The following is a 15642-nucleotide window of genomic DNA, read 5'->3' on the forward strand; positions in this document are numbered from 1 at the left end:
AGCAGGAGCAATTTTGGGTCTTTATCTTTCCTGTCCCACACAACATTTAAAAGTAGTTCTGGGGACAAAAAACACCCCAGAGACACAATTTTTGGACATGCTTCTTAGTTATTTGAGTTGTTTTTTATCCAGAGATTATAAAAATGGTGAAATTTGTGGCTTCATTTATAATAAAAAATATTTCTCCATAGATATTTTAAAACAAGACTTCACTACAATGAAAGTTTTTTCCCCAAATTCCAATTTTAATTTCCTTGTAGGCAATTTTCAACTATGCTTAACTGTATTGTAAGAACCTGTAATGGTGTGTGTTAATGTACATGTTGAAGGCTGACACATTGTTACTCTTCATGTCAGTAAAGCAGATCACTCCCGGGCCTTGCGTTATTGTTATGTGAGGGTGCTTGTGCACAGTAGTTTCTTTGTATTTTGTGCTGAGTCTTCAACACTCTGGAGATGACTGACCATATGGCTCACCTCAGCAGGGATTCTTTTGGAGGCAGATGTGTAGTGTTACTTGGGCTACCATGAGAGGCATCATGTTATCTGAAGCGTAAAGCTGCTGTTTGCTCTTGCAACGGTGCCAGAGTTCAGCATCATCCTTAGTGCAAATATATGGCCTAAGGGCTATTCTGCTGCTGCTGCTTTGAGGCTATGCTAGGATGATTCTCCACCCATTCCCCAAACCCTGAAGGGCACTGCTGAGCATTGTGTCTGCTGGGGATTTGTGCATGAGTAGAAGAATCATCTTTCTAATTCCTCTGATGATTGCAGTAGCAGATGCAGCATTTGGGGTGTAATATAAAATATGTGTGATGTAAGCTCCTCTGGAATGGTCTGACAGTATGAAAAGCACGCTGACAGTCTGGATGTTATCCTACATCTCCTATGGTGAAGTAAGTCAGCAGCCAATGTAAACAAAAGTACTGGAGTGAACAAAAGTTTTCAAATATATGACTTAGTATTTTCAAAGAAAGTGAGTGTCATAAAGTTTGGCGTGTCCAGGTGTTTGGCTTTGTTGTGTTTTTTTTTTTTAATTGAAAAGGAGAAGGTGAAAGAGTTTCAGGTAAATTTATCTGTATTTGCTGTCATTATTAACCTTTGTGAAGCTATGCAATCAGTATTCCCTTTTTCTGTAGTATAAGCGTGGTATTGTACAGGCACAGAAACACTAAGAAGAACCTTGTGTTCGACATAAATGATGAAATTAGCTCAAATGGAGCAAATGTCCAAATATTTTATCATATTTCTCTTGTCCTATGATATTTTCTGCCATTTGTTTTCTGCAGCAGTATGTGGACAAGAGGCCAAGTCTAACTAAGTGTACAACACACCATGGCAGTGCTCTGATGTCTTTCTAGTCTTCCAGAAAAATGATGCTAAGAAGTTGCAGCCACTAAATCTGAGTTTCTGAATAAGGGAAGGCCCATGTAGACTTCATTGCATAGGAGAGGAAACATGCTTTGCTTTGGTGCCTTGGTACCTTCTTCTGAAATTGGGAGAAAGGCTGCCTCTGTGTGGCACAACTGAGTTAGCAACCATCTGTGTTAAGAGTATGCCACAGTAGCTGGTGTTAGGATCTTGGGTATTGTCACTGCCCCATAGGAAACCTTAATTCCAAATATATCTTGGACACAAAGTACAGGGCAGAAAGATTACCTTCTCTTTAACTTAAGCAGTACTTGTTGCAGGGTTTGGAGAAAAGATCTACTGCATTCCTGAACAAAGATGCAAACAAAGTACAAGGACTTTGTGTCACTGATCAGTTCTGAAACCAACATTCAGCTGCTCTTGTTTGTGTTAAAAACTGAGCTTCTGGACACCGATGTGAACTTTCCAGTCATGGTGTAGGTGAAAGAAGTGGTCTAGATCATGCTTTGAAGTATTCAGAGTGGCTGGGAAATGAACAGTGAGTGTGACAAATATGGTGTCAGAACCAATAATTTTCAGTTCCTTATGGTGGGAATGTTTTAGCTACCTATCTGCCTTACTGACCATGTGAAAATGAACAGAGAAAAGATAACTTTATTAAATCAAAGTCAATCAAAGTAAATGTACTCTTGCTCCTGAACATCGGGAAAAAATGTGACACAGTGCAATTTTAATATGTTACAATGTCTGTTTTCGTAATATCTCTCTTTTTCCCAAAAAAGGTAATTGAAATAAAATTGACAAGAGTATGATAAGGAACATATGCTAGAAAGACTTTCTCAGTCCTTGGTTTGGGAGCTCTGTGTTTGCTCTTTTCCCTGAAAATGATTTAGATTCATCCCTTAGCAACCTTTTAGGCATCTAGTGGATGTGAGAGAAACATAAGATTGGTTCTGAATTCATTGATGGGATCCCTTTACAGCACTGCTGAGAAAATGTTTGGTTGATGTAACAAACACTGCACAGTACAGAGTTCTCCTTTTCGTTGTTTATGATTTTATCACAGGAAATATTATGTTCTTGACCCACTTTTCTTCTAATGGGAGGGACAAATAGGAGAAGGCCTTTTTTGGTTTAAAGTTCTGAGGCAGTTGCAGCTGACTGGTGATGACGGGGATTTTAGTAACAGAACTGTAAAATTTACTAGTGACTCCCATCATGACTGCCCATGTCAGTCAATGTATCTTGAAAGAAGTGACCAGTTTCTCTTCAGATGGTCAGAGATCATGGGTGATGCTGCATGTTTCTTTCCAGTGCTAGCAAATCCAAACCTGTTAACTTCCACCTTTCTGTTATACTTCTTCACTTAAAGGATATATGCAGTATATTGTTGAGAGTAATTCCTCAAGACACCACATCACCTCAGCTGCTTCAACACTTCCCTTGTTCACCTTTTGCACATAGCTGCAATTAAACCACAGTTTTACCCCTGAACTTACTTCACACCTTTTTCTACTCTGACAATTTTTGTACCTGAAGACTGTGTTAGTGCACAGAGAAGTGGCCCCTGTTAGATTTAGACACTGCCTGTCTTGTTCAGGTTAGAGTGTTCCACTACTTACAGTGGTAAACACACACATCTGCATAATTGTAGTTTCCCTTCCACATTCTTACAAGATGCTTCTCATCTGCTTGCAGAAATATTGGTTTAAGCTTGGTCTGCAATATCTGCACATTCAATCCCTTAAGTTCCATCCCTCTCCAGCCCATAGTGGGATGGATGTAAATTTGTTTTGTGTCAAGAAATAACATAGAAATGATGGTCTTGTGCTTCCCTACTGTTCCCTACCTTTTCCTACTAGGGAAAAAGAAGCTTCCTGTTATAGAGGTGTTACTTCTGTGTGGATAAACACCCAAAGCAAAATACAATATGACAACAGAGGGTGTCCACAGATTGAATCTTTTTCCAGAATAATTATAATTTCTGTCTAATTCTTCATCTCTGAAAAGGAACATAATTTTTTTTTTTTAAACTCTATATTTGTACTCCATTTTCTTAATATTATGTTGCTAATATTGCATTTAAACAATTAAAATATAATCAAAATCCCTCTAAATTGTGAAATACAGAAGAACCGCGTGAGGTAGGTGTTACTACAGCTTTCTGAAGAAATAATATCCAGTGGGTTGTTATCAGCCAGTATGTGGAAAATGAAGCATTACATCCAAGTCTCTAAACAGATTATACACAGACAAAGATCAGAGATAGGATGAACTGAATGTTTAATCAGAAAAATGAATCGGAGAGACATTTAGGAGTAATCTGGAGTCACAACAGGGTTTGAAGACAGTATCTGAAACAACAGAGAATTTGGAAGACAGTATCTGAAACATTAGATTTTGTAGATCTTGGAAATGCAACAGCCAGTTTTCACAAGCCTATTTATTTTGAGCTTCTCATTTGAGAGTTTTTCAACCTTTTAGTATAACCACTGTTTATGGAAAATGAAGTCCTTGCCTCCACTGCTGCTCCAGTACAACGCATGCCTTTTAACCCACTTGAATTGCATATGCGTATAAACCCCACTTAACCCTCTCAGAATTGCTAACACTTCTTGTTAATTGTTTTTCTCTGACTGATTATATATCTGAAGATGGACCATTATTCATATATCTAGAAATAGTGCTTTCAAGCAAGGTATAGTACAAAAGCAGTGTTGCCATCTGAATGAACGCTTGCTTATGTTCATTTCCTGATTACTCTGTTTTCCTTTGTATCTGAGACTAATGAAATTGGCCAGGGGTTTCATGGCTGAGACAGTCATTGACATCCACAGTGATCACTACTGCTTGTCTGATCTGAGGAAGTTCCCTTAATGATTAAGGAAATTCTAGGATCTTTATGGAAAACAAGCATTTGCCTCCTGAGCTTAACACCAAAGCAAATTTTGCTCCCACAATGGCATCTGTAGAAATTCCCTGTCTTTTTAGACAAGTAAATTTCTTTGTGTCCAAAGGATGTAATAACTTCTGCATAGAGCTTTTATGTATGTGAAAACATCACGTCTGTATGTGCGTGCGTACGCATTAATAAAATAGTATGAAATTAGTCCCTACATTCCTCCCACATTATTTATAGTTTTCAGGGAAAAAATCCCCTACTGATCTTTGATTATATACCTTCTAGGTATTCATCTAGTGAAACTGCTATTGCTTTTGCTAACATCTTTAATGTTAATTAACAGACTCATATTCAGTGCATTGTTTCCATGAGTATTACAATTATAATTTTTTTCTTTCTAGAGGAAGGAACATGTTTACTTTCCACAAAGAAGTTAAGCCTAAGGGTACAAAATTTCACACTGCTTTTAAGAGCTTCATAGAATTAGATCATAAACTGGACTTTGTCACTAAATTTTAAAATATACTCTCTTTTACAATGAGAAAACGGACACAATGCAAGATTTTTCTAATTTTTTAACTAAGGCAAGAGTAGATGTTTATGAACTGATTGGTTTATTTTACTTTTTGCATTAGTTAAACGTAGAAAATCTGTAATATGTCCAAAAATGTCTTTTGTCTCTTTTGAAAGAACTACTACTTGTTCCTTATGATCCCATAAAGTTGTCGTTGGTGTTCTAACACTTTTTTCCCTATTATTTTTGGAAGACTTTGGCCATCCATTCTAAGCTAATTTTTAATACGTATTGCAACTCTATCCTTTACTGACTTCTGTGAAATTCACCAGCTTTCTATTCAACCTAGTAATCCTAACTATTATATCGCTGCTTTGAATTTTTTGTAATTTCTTGATATTTACTGCTGGTGGTTAAATATTCTCACCTTCAAGGTATAGTGAGTTCTGTAAAACTATGATAATATATCATATTCTAGATATTGGTAGCAAGGGGAAACGTTGGTATTTCAGGCTTCTATCAGTCAGTTCCTGAATTAGGACAATGCGCCTCCATCAAATGCCACCATTTCCTCCTATCCTATCCTACTGGTCTTAATTTTTACCTTTTCTTTTCCATTTTCCTCTTTATTTATTTCGCACTATTACTGTTTTTTTTTCTGTGATTCTTTTTCCATCCTTCCTCTCCTTTTGTTTTTATTTTCCTGGCCCACTTCTAATAGCCAGCTCTAATCCATGTCTGCCCTTATCGAAGTCTCTTTAGATGACTCTGTAGCAGTTGAGCATCATTCCCACCCTCTCTCAGGAGAGACCTGATGTGAGGTTGACATGCCACATTCTTCTAAAGGCAACAGGTTGTTAATCTTTCTTCCCTGTTGTGGAATATTCTCAGGTTCCTTCCGTGTAGTAACTGTTTCTGGGTGTGCTATGTTGAATTGTGTTTTCTTATAATTGCTCAACTCCTGGTTGAAGTATTTTGGACTAGAGAGTGTCTGATTCAATATTCAATTTAAAAAGTCACTCTAAACTCTATCTTTAATGGCAGAACTTCAGATAATCTTCTGAAGGATAAGGGAATATTCTTGTGTATTTTTCTGCTACTGCTTGGAACAAGACTTTCCATTCTGTGAAATTATTTATTTGGATTCCCTAGTTATTTAATAAATGCATATCTGTACTTTTCAGTAGAATATTTTATTGTGGTCTTAACCATTTTCTACTTTAATCCTTTTCTCCATAAAATATCTACATAACATAAAAAAAATGATAGTTTTTCTCAGATAGTAATTTTTAAGGAGAAATGAAAAAAAAGAAGTCTGTTCAAAACACAGAAACTGTTTGAAAGTTAAAGATAATTCAAAATGGAGACTCCTTAGAAAGCAGCCAGGAGTTCAGACACAAGCACAGGGAAATTTTTAAGTAGTCATGCTGGGAAGAAGGAAATGCAAAATGAAGTAATAAACAGAGTTATTGTGCTCTTGAGTTAGAGCCTCTGTGTATGAACATCCTGGCCACAAGGAAAATGTTAGTTTTATGTTTTAAATACTTACAATTTTCTTCAACATAGTGAACGTAAAACACCAACAGCTTTCTATCGCCAACATTTCAGCCTTCACACTGAACTCCTGAGTATTTTTCTTGATGTTCACGATGTACCCTGGAGGACATCTGTAATCTCTGGAATCACCAGATGTTATGCACTTCCTGATTCAAAGTGTCATTTTGGAATTTTATCTCAACTTCAGTAATTTCTGACAAGTAGATTCTGAGATTACCCATAGCGTATTGTTTTGTTTGGTACATGGAGTTGCCTTCTTTCTTTGTCAGTGTGGAAGTTCTTGTTTTCCAACAACAAACATGCTCATTTCTGATGAAACCACTCATCTGTTTTTCTCCTTGATTAAGCTTCTTATTGCATTTTTGGGCCTCATTATGTTCTTTTCTCTTCTGTCTTTTTTCTTTTTCCCTACCTGTGTGTTTGAAGAGCTCAGGAAAAAGTGACTTTCCATCCTGTGCCTCGTCAAGTAGAGCTTCTATCATCCATTCTGCTGAAAAATGATCTTTGAAGTCCTAAGACTACTTCCTTTCATTTGCAATAAATACTCCTTATTAAAGTCCATCTTTTTCTGTTGCTCACAGCAACATTGCCAGCTAGGGTACAAATTGTACAGAACACGGAAAACAGGATTTGCTTTTGTTCCATGTATAGAATTTGTTTCACAGGGATTTGCTGAAGATAGTGGAGGTGGGGGGAATATTTTCTTGGTGCTGTGGTACCCATTAAAAGCAATTAACCTTACTGGCCATGGTTATATTGCGTCTCTGAGGGATGAAAATAGATTTTTAGTTCAAGAAAAATCTGAGGGAATCAGAAGCTGTGGATGGAGAGCCCATGGGTTTGTCTGAAAATAAAGTACCACATGCAAGGTCAAGTAAAACCAAATGGAAAGAAAGAGTCAAGGAGGTCATTGAGTCCAAAGTCTGGACAAACTGTGGCATTTCACCTACCTCTACAGGTGTTTTTGAATGAATAAACACTGAAAAGACATCACATAATTTCAGTCGTCACTGAAATATCAGAAACGTCTGTGATCATTAGCTTTTGCACCAGAATGCTCAGACTAATAGGGAATATCCAGCAAGGACTCCTGGGCATGGGTTTTCCTTCCACTTAAGTACTGGTGCACCTTCACCTTTTTACATTCTGAGAGACCTTTCTGTGTTGCCATCATGACAGTGTTCATTGCTGTGTGTCATTCAGATTATGCAGCCCCTGCGCCTTTTCACCACTTTACTATGGGGATCCCATGCTTTTAGAAAGAGGCCTTCTTTGCACAGTTTCTTTACCATAGGCAAATGGCATGTAAGCACAGTAAGGTGACACATTCATGGACACAGGTCAGAGGTTACTCGTCCCATCACACGGGAAGTAGATTAGGGTGCATCTCATGGGAGGTTTAGACACACCCTTTACAGACTACAGACAGGAGTAAGAATGAGATGCAGTCTCTAAGCAGCATTTCACTGAAGCTAAAGCAGAGGTTTAAGCATCTGGAGTGGGCTCCTGCACAAATGTGTAAACTCTTCTGTGAGTCTTGAGCAGGAACATTCAACAGTGACCACATCCACTGCTTACCTGCTGGGGTGATATGATTTACAGCGGGGATACAGTTCCCTATGCTCTACAGTTCATTTTATCGCTCCCAAATTCAGTGTTTGTTTCATCACTGTCAAATTCAGTGTCAGACTTCTCCCATGGGGAAGATCACAACAGTCAGGTGTTTTCACATATGACATGTCTGTTGTTCTCTTTATACAAATATGGAAAAATATGCGTATGTGCTAAAGTTTATGTTATCTGATGCTGTTCTCACTGTTCCTGATTCATCTACGAAACTCATGAAATTACAGAACAGTTTTAGGTATTGGACTCATTCCCTTGGTTCCTGCAGTCAGGGTAGACTGCTGCCTATAGAATTTATAAACATTTTAAGAAAAAATAGACAGAAGATTGAGCGATGCTCTCATTTATCAATTTTGCTTTCCTTTTAAATTTTTATCATTCTTCCGATATTCCTAAGGTTTATTAAAGTTATTGCTTATTTTCAAGGCATATTAAACACACATTAAATGAATATCATCTTGATTTTTCTTTTAATTTCAGCTACATGTTGTTTCTTTGCATGGCCTAGAAAATATTGTTGCGTTTATTTTTCCTTCCGCCTACTCTTGTTATGCATTCTGATCAGGTAGTGCAACAAAAGGATTTTCAAGCTTTCTTTAGCATAACTATATCCCTCAGATGAAAAATCCTAAAAGCAAATGTTTTTATTGGTATTTCTTTTGGCACTTCATCTTTCTAAAATGCTTCTTGCACTAGCAAAAGCGAGCTTTACATTGGTCCTCCAGTTTCTAGTGTTGAGAAGTCAATGAAGAGAAAGTAGGAATAGCCCATGATCTAATGAGTAATTGCCAATATTTCAAAATGTCAGTTAGTTCAGCTGACCTTTTTATATTTTTCAAGGGTGACAACAGTACCAGTAACAGAATCTGTCTGGTGTGAAACATATCCGTTTGAGTACGAATGGCTGAAAGACAGATGCCATTTAAACAAAACAATCATGTACATGAAAAGACACTTTGAATTCTTATCAACACTGAGAATACAACCTAGCTGATTAAATTTTGATTATGTTTTGTGCAATATGTAAATGCACCATGTCAGTTTTTATTGTTAACAGATGTCTGCATCTGGGTCCTGTTTTTTCTGAAGTTGTAGTAATTATATGGAACTGCTGTTGCCCATCTCTTGGGTGGTTCTCTATATAGATCTTAAGACTGTTAAGATCTTAGATGTCTAAGACTAAGTATTCATGTGCACAGTTGTCTGCTTTTCCTGTGATAATTGGCTTGTGGTGAGTCTTGTACTAAATCAGCCTATCACAGAGGTGGTTTATATTGCCCATGGAATAAGAGTTCGTTTACACTGATGACACAATCCCATTTTTCCTTGGGAAGTATCCTTCAAAAAGCTGTAGGTAATACAAAAGTCATGACATCATCTCAAGAATGAAGAAGCTACCTGAAGGGAAAACAAACAGGCACAAATAATGATGGACAGAAGTTTCCTGATCTGTTAATTTATGCGATTGGCAGTGGATCTTTACTGGTGAGACAGGCTCTACAGAGCAGGAATGGAGGAGACGGGACAGTGATTGGTCTGTTTCTACTGTGTGGTGGCTTTGAGCTGGAAGCGCCATTGGACTTCATGAGATGTTGCTATGCTCCTCTGAATCAAGAGTAACAGCTACTGTTTATATTGACATTATTACCTGTGTCTGATGTTGTCAAAAAAACTGTTAAGAACCTGTGGTCTCATCCAGTATGCTCGCTAAGAAACCTAGTAAGTTACTCATTACTTGTCTTTGTTTCCCCATCAAAGGCAGACTGTAATGGTAAGAAAGTACTAACATGTTTGTTCAATCTCCTCCTAATAGTTTAACCAAATGAAATAAAATCAGAAAAAAGTGTTTGTTTTGCTTGCTTGCCTCAGTTGCTGGTGTCTACTCACAAAGTTCTCTTTGACAAGACACTGACCAGCTGCTTTTGTTGGGTTGCAATACACAGGCCAAACATGTTTTAAAACTTTCATGCTCAAAGTACTCACTAGTGTTGACTCTTGATTCCTGTGCTGCACTGCTTGAGCCTAACCTTTCTGCTGTCTTTTTATAGAAATGGGATGTTTTTATCCTGCTGTTTTCAACAGTGAGAGGTCAAGCCTCCTTTGAACCAAGGTTTCTTAAAACCAGGTCATTTCCAAGGCTTCAACTGTGTTGGGGGCTGTCTAGCTACAATTTGACTCCAGTGGGACATGAGTCTTCCCAGAGAAACACTGCTCATAGCCAGTTACCAGTTAGACTTTGAACTATTGATGGCTGCCTTTTTAGCCTGCTGCTTTGGCCTTTTTTTCAGCCACCTAGAATTCCATCCAGTCCGTGGCTCCCAATGTGGTTAGCAGGACACTGTTGAAAAAAAAATTAAAAAAAGAGAGATCACTTACCTCATGCATACAAACAGACCTCTGTGCTGGCGCTTCTTTAGGCTAGCAGTTCTTTCCCAAGTACTTTAAGCTGGAGAAGTACAGAAAAGCAAAGGGGTGAATATTCTTCAGCCTTGTGCACTTTATTCTTAAAAGACGATGTTCTATCACCAGAAATTTTCTGGAAGGGCTTTTGGGGAGTTTCTGTCTTCATTCTGGAGTTTCCAGCAACAGAGATACTGCTCCAACGGCAAAGAGTTGTTAGCAAAAAAGTCCTCTTCCATGTCTTTATGCCAGCAGTGCAGCATGCAGTGATGATTAATAAACCTCCTTCCAGCTTTGTGGGAGGCTGTTCTCCTGCTTCATGGACTTAGGCTATAAAAGATGTTATCAAAACTAATTTACAGAAAAACTTAGCTGACACCAACCACACACTTCCCCCCGGTGTCTGACTTGCTATATTAACCAGCACGTCAGATAAAAGTCTTTTCAAGGTTGGGTTGCTGTTGTTGCTAGGTTACCAGCCTGATGCAGAAGTTTGCATTCATATTCACATTATTGCCTCAATAGCTTTCCCCCCCAAGAAACATAAAAATCTTATAAAACGTAAAGTCACACTGCAGACAGTGTGAGTGTATTTTCTTTTGACTGCAAAGGGAATCGTGTCATGAAAATCAGATAGCACAATCTGCAAGGTGTCTGAGCTGTTTTCCTTCACTCAAGTAGTGATGTAGGCTGCAATGTCTTGTGTCTGAAAAAAATAAGTACAACTGCCTTATATAGGAGCCAGGCTGTTGGTGGACAGTAGTCACAAAAGACAACAGTTCTCCTATGTTATCACTTGACAGGAAGACAGCTCTGGAAAGAAAAACATTTTTCTATTTGTTATTTGTCTTCCAGGGCTACATGCGCATTATCAAAACTAAACAGCAGTGAGAAACAGGATATGCAGGCACTGGTCCATACTATTAAATTTTTAGCATGATCACGGGCATGGTTTTGTCTATGCTGACTAGCTCTCCTCCTGACAATGATTAGGCACAATTCGGTGATAGCCCGTGCAACGTCTATTCTCAGTAGGCAAAATGCACATACGGTCACCTAGTTCCCAGGATAGGAAATGAGTTTAACACTGTAGAGCTGAGCTGAGCTGTTCCACTTGGCCAGAAAATAGTCCTTAAGGGAGTATAGGCACAGTAAAAGATTCTGTGCATCACAGCTGTTGGCTAACTTGTACCTATGTACCTCTCTGTCCTTTTAAAAATTATTACTGCTTCACTCATACACATTTCTATATAAATGGTTAAGAAATGGTATGGAGCTTTAAGACTTTATAGAAATTTAATACATTCATGATATAAAAGCAATTTCTCATAATGGTCCTTAGACTCCAAAGATCATCTTCTCCTTACAATGGTAAACCTATGAGAATCAAGGCACGTTCAAGGCATCTCAGCTTTCAGCAGAAGGAGGCTGGGGGTGCAATGGTGCAAGGCATGACAGTTCACACACCAGGTGATTATATTTCTGAAGACTGAAGAGTCATTTGGCCTAATAATATTTTTTGGGCACATTATTCTGACTCAAAGAGCTTTAAACTTCTCTGACACTGAGAGAGGTCTGGCTTTCTGTGGGTGTTTGCTATCAGATCTGCAAATCACAGACTTCAGTAACTGCTCTGTCCTTTTCTCATTATGTACAGGCTCACCATTTATTCAGGAGAGTGGCAATGAGTCAGATAAATGAAGGAAATCTCTCTTCAGTTCTTGGACTTCTTGGAAAGGTATCTCTTCTTTACTGCTGTACATATTCATATAATATTCAGAACCTTTGAAGATAATTCATGTATGCACGTTACTGTCGGTGTTTGATTTGTACTTGTTGCAAACCTGGTGTGAGTATCGGTTCCTGTATTTTTCACACCTGTTAATACACGACCTGTGTTTTAAGTACAGCTGTCACGTCAGCCATAATTTACAGTAAAATTTTCATTTTCTGCACTGCAGGGAATGAAACTGTGGCCCACATGAAAAATCTTTTCCATCCAAGAACTGACAAGCAGTGTCAGCTTTTTCCCATGGGCCAGACTCACAAGATCACATCTCCTGAGTCGAAGTAAATAGCAGACCACGGACACAAGGAAAGTTTCACACCAAAGACCAATTTTCTTATGAAATGCTGGCTACAGCCATTAAAACATCAAAGTCTGCAGCAGAAGTACCAAAATCATGTTACGTAGTTGGCTCAATAAGATTTGTGGGTCCATTCTAAATGGGATGATCTTAGCTAAAGATACATATTTTTAATAGAATCTATAAAAATTAAGTAATATTGCTGCAGGCTGAGATAGATTATCGCCTGCTGTACCCTACCATAACCACTAATCATTTGTCCTAATGCAGTTATTTAGGCAAAAAAAAGGATCCTCTTGTTCGTGTCATTTTGAACATTGAGTTCAAGTCTGAATTCACAAGGCCAAAGGTGAAACTGTGAAGTATGTAATGGCTGCTGTGCTTAAAATTATGTATTCTTTTCTCACTCTCAGCTTTCACCTCTTCCCCTGCTATTTGATATTCTTAACAGAAACATAGTGCCCATCGTCCTTCCAGAGTTTGTTGCACAGAATTGCCTGGATCTCCTCAGCAGGGTGCATGAATTAATAGGGCAAGATATTTTGTGCAAATGTCTGACACTCCTCATCCAGCAGAGATGGCAATTAAAGAAAGAGAAAAAACACCCATAGGTATTGATAGAAGAATGTAATTTATTCATAAGTATGAAAGTGTTGTCCTCTGTCAAGAATAAGTCTGACTCTTTTTCTTCACTCAGTATGATTTCTCCAGGTGTCACTGTTCAGTTATTGTACCTTCCACAGGAGGCATTTTCAGAATCTGAAATGCTTAACAGCTAGAATCCACAAGCAATATTTGGTATTTGCACCTGCAAGCCTGCATTACAACCCTGTAATACTGCCCTCGTGGTGAGCAAAGCCCTGGTGAATGTAAATTCGGTGGGAATCAGAAGAAGAAACTATAAAGGCTTATATATCTATTTATTTATTTATTTATTTACTTTTAAATTTTGCTCTGCTACAGAGGACAGCTAATAAGTAAAACAATTTACAACACGGGCACTTTCCATCAAAAATGTACTTGTCATTTAAGAAAATTGTTTCCTCATTATTATGTTGTATTGAATAAAAAATGAGACACAGAGTTACACATACATTAGCTCACTTTCATGGCAATGAGGAAGTTTGGGAAGGTATATTCAAGTGTGAACATTCTATTCTTCAAAACAGTGCAAAAGAAAGAGTGTTCTCCTCTTGATATATCTTATTTTTTAACTGAAATGATGTTTGCTGTGTTTGTGGAAAAGGTAAAAGGTTGGAGCTGTGGTTTCCTCCTGCCATGTCAGACCCTCTTCCTGCAGGCTCTTCCATATTTAACTTTGGTCTTTCACTTCTTTCCTCTTACAAGCTAAGATTAAAACAATGTCAATGAATGTTTGCCTAGATCTTGCAGTTCACTCTAACCCTGCATAGAGCCTGGAGCATCAGTGTTGCAACTAGTAACAAGACATAGAAGGAAGTGAGTCTGGACGATGAGTTACAGAAGGCTGCAGGTGCTGGGATGGGGCTATGCTTCATGTTCCTCCTTCAGAGGGGATGTCTGCCACTCTGCGAGTCCTTCACACTGTCTATGTGGGAGCCCCACTTTCACCGTGGCATGTCCCACAGAAGACAAAGATGCTTCTTCCCTATGTCAGCAGAGCCCAGCCCAAAAATCAGGGTTTTATTTGAAGTCACTGTGCGCTCTGGCATGGATGTACAACCTCACCATGGTAATAACTAGCCACTGATTTCCTTTCCTCATGCTTTAGTGGCTTCTTTTCTTGCCTCTGTGTCATGCATAATCCTCCTCTACACCTACTTTTTTATGAGCTGACTGCTGATCCTGTAAATAAATATATGAAATGAAATGGAAAACGCCACAGAAGCAAAGCTTCTGAGCCTTAACTCTCAGTTTCACTTTCACTGTCTTTTTGCCAGAGGATATGGGGAGAATTTTTCACTGACAACCCACCTTGCAGAGAAGATGGAGGATGCTAACAAAACTCCAGCCTTTGTGGTAATGACAGTTCTGAAGGGAGGGAACTAGGGACGCCATCTTTGTATCTCATGGGCACTTGTTAAGGGACCCCCTGTTACTTGTATCTGTTTCCTTGCACTTTCTTTTTTGAGGCAACTCTATATTTGCTTGATCCTTCCTGATTGCAGTGGTCAGAGCACGGAGAAGTCATCTCTGTGCCTTTTGCTTATGTCCTACCCGCTTTCTGACTGAGCCACCTCTGTGCTTGGCTGGTCTGGGTCAGGATGTGACTCACAGAGCCCAAGGCCACCCTGTGCTACCTTCAAACCCTTCTCTGGTGAAAAAGAAAAATAAAAAGAGAAAATAAAAGAAGCATTTTTATAAAAATAAAAATGCTTCTTTGTGCCTCCTATGATTACAGGCCTGTGCCCCTGTCCCAGTCCTTACCTTTCGCTGCTCTGCCTCCTTTCATTTCCTCATGTGGTGCCCCCGCATCTGCTCTTCCAGCTGATGAGGCACTTAGTGCCTCGCAGAAATCTTCTCCTAATTATCTCAGGATCTGAACGGATTCATAGCAAGTTGTGCTGCCTTTGTGAATGTGATTCTCCCTCCTGTTGCCAGAATAAATTGAGGGTCCCTGCAGAAGTTCATTTTATGTGAAAACCTCTACTTCTGCTATGGGTTGCACAAAGCCCTTCCCATTTCCCCCAAGGGTCCTCAGCCCGTTTCTCTCCCACCACACTGTATACCCCACACAGTGAACTGCTCCTCAGGGAACATTAAACTGCTTTTACTGGGACCAAATGCGTGCTCAGATGTAGCTTGTTATCCTGGCAGTGATCAGCTCACACATCTGTCAAAGGGCCAGAAGTTACACAGGCTGGATGCAGGGTCTTTGATAGAAGTGATTCCCTCTGATTCTCCAATATTTTTCAGGATGTGGACACTGATGTGCCTTCTCAAGAGAGGGCATTACTGGAGATGCGTGTACGATCTTGGGAGGAAAGTCATGTCATCTCTTATCTTCGAAGTATCAGCAAGGAACCTCTCACAAAGATGACATAATAGACTTTCGTTCTGCCTTACATCCAGATTGCCACTTGCTCTGGCTACCAGCCTGAAAGTAGAAAGCTTCTTCTTTTCTTTGAGAAGCTGTTTTTTTTCCCTTTTACCTGCTGAGAGCAGTTTCATTATCAGCCCAAAGGTACTTCAAAGGCAGAGATTCA

The 15642-nt window shown here is 38.9% G+C and overlaps 1 long non-coding RNA gene across 1 annotated transcript in view; it reads right to left on the reverse strand.

The window, feature by feature from the left end:
• The window catches only part of LOC142361069 (uncharacterized), a 68844-nt gene extending 58091 nt beyond the window's left edge, over nucleotides 1-10753 (reverse strand). The window contains exon 1 of the long non-coding RNA XR_012763603.1: nucleotides 10347-10753. This is a non-coding gene — a long non-coding RNA (uncharacterized LOC142361069). The remainder of the gene's footprint in view (nucleotides 1-10346) is intronic.
• Between the last annotated feature and the right edge of the window lie 4889 nt (nucleotides 10754-15642).

Source organism: Opisthocomus hoazin, chromosome 4, assembly GCF_030867145.1.
Source record: "Opisthocomus hoazin isolate bOpiHoa1 chromosome 4, bOpiHoa1.hap1, whole genome shotgun sequence".
Lineage (NCBI taxonomy): Eukaryota > Metazoa > Chordata > Aves > Opisthocomiformes > Opisthocomidae > Opisthocomus > Opisthocomus hoazin.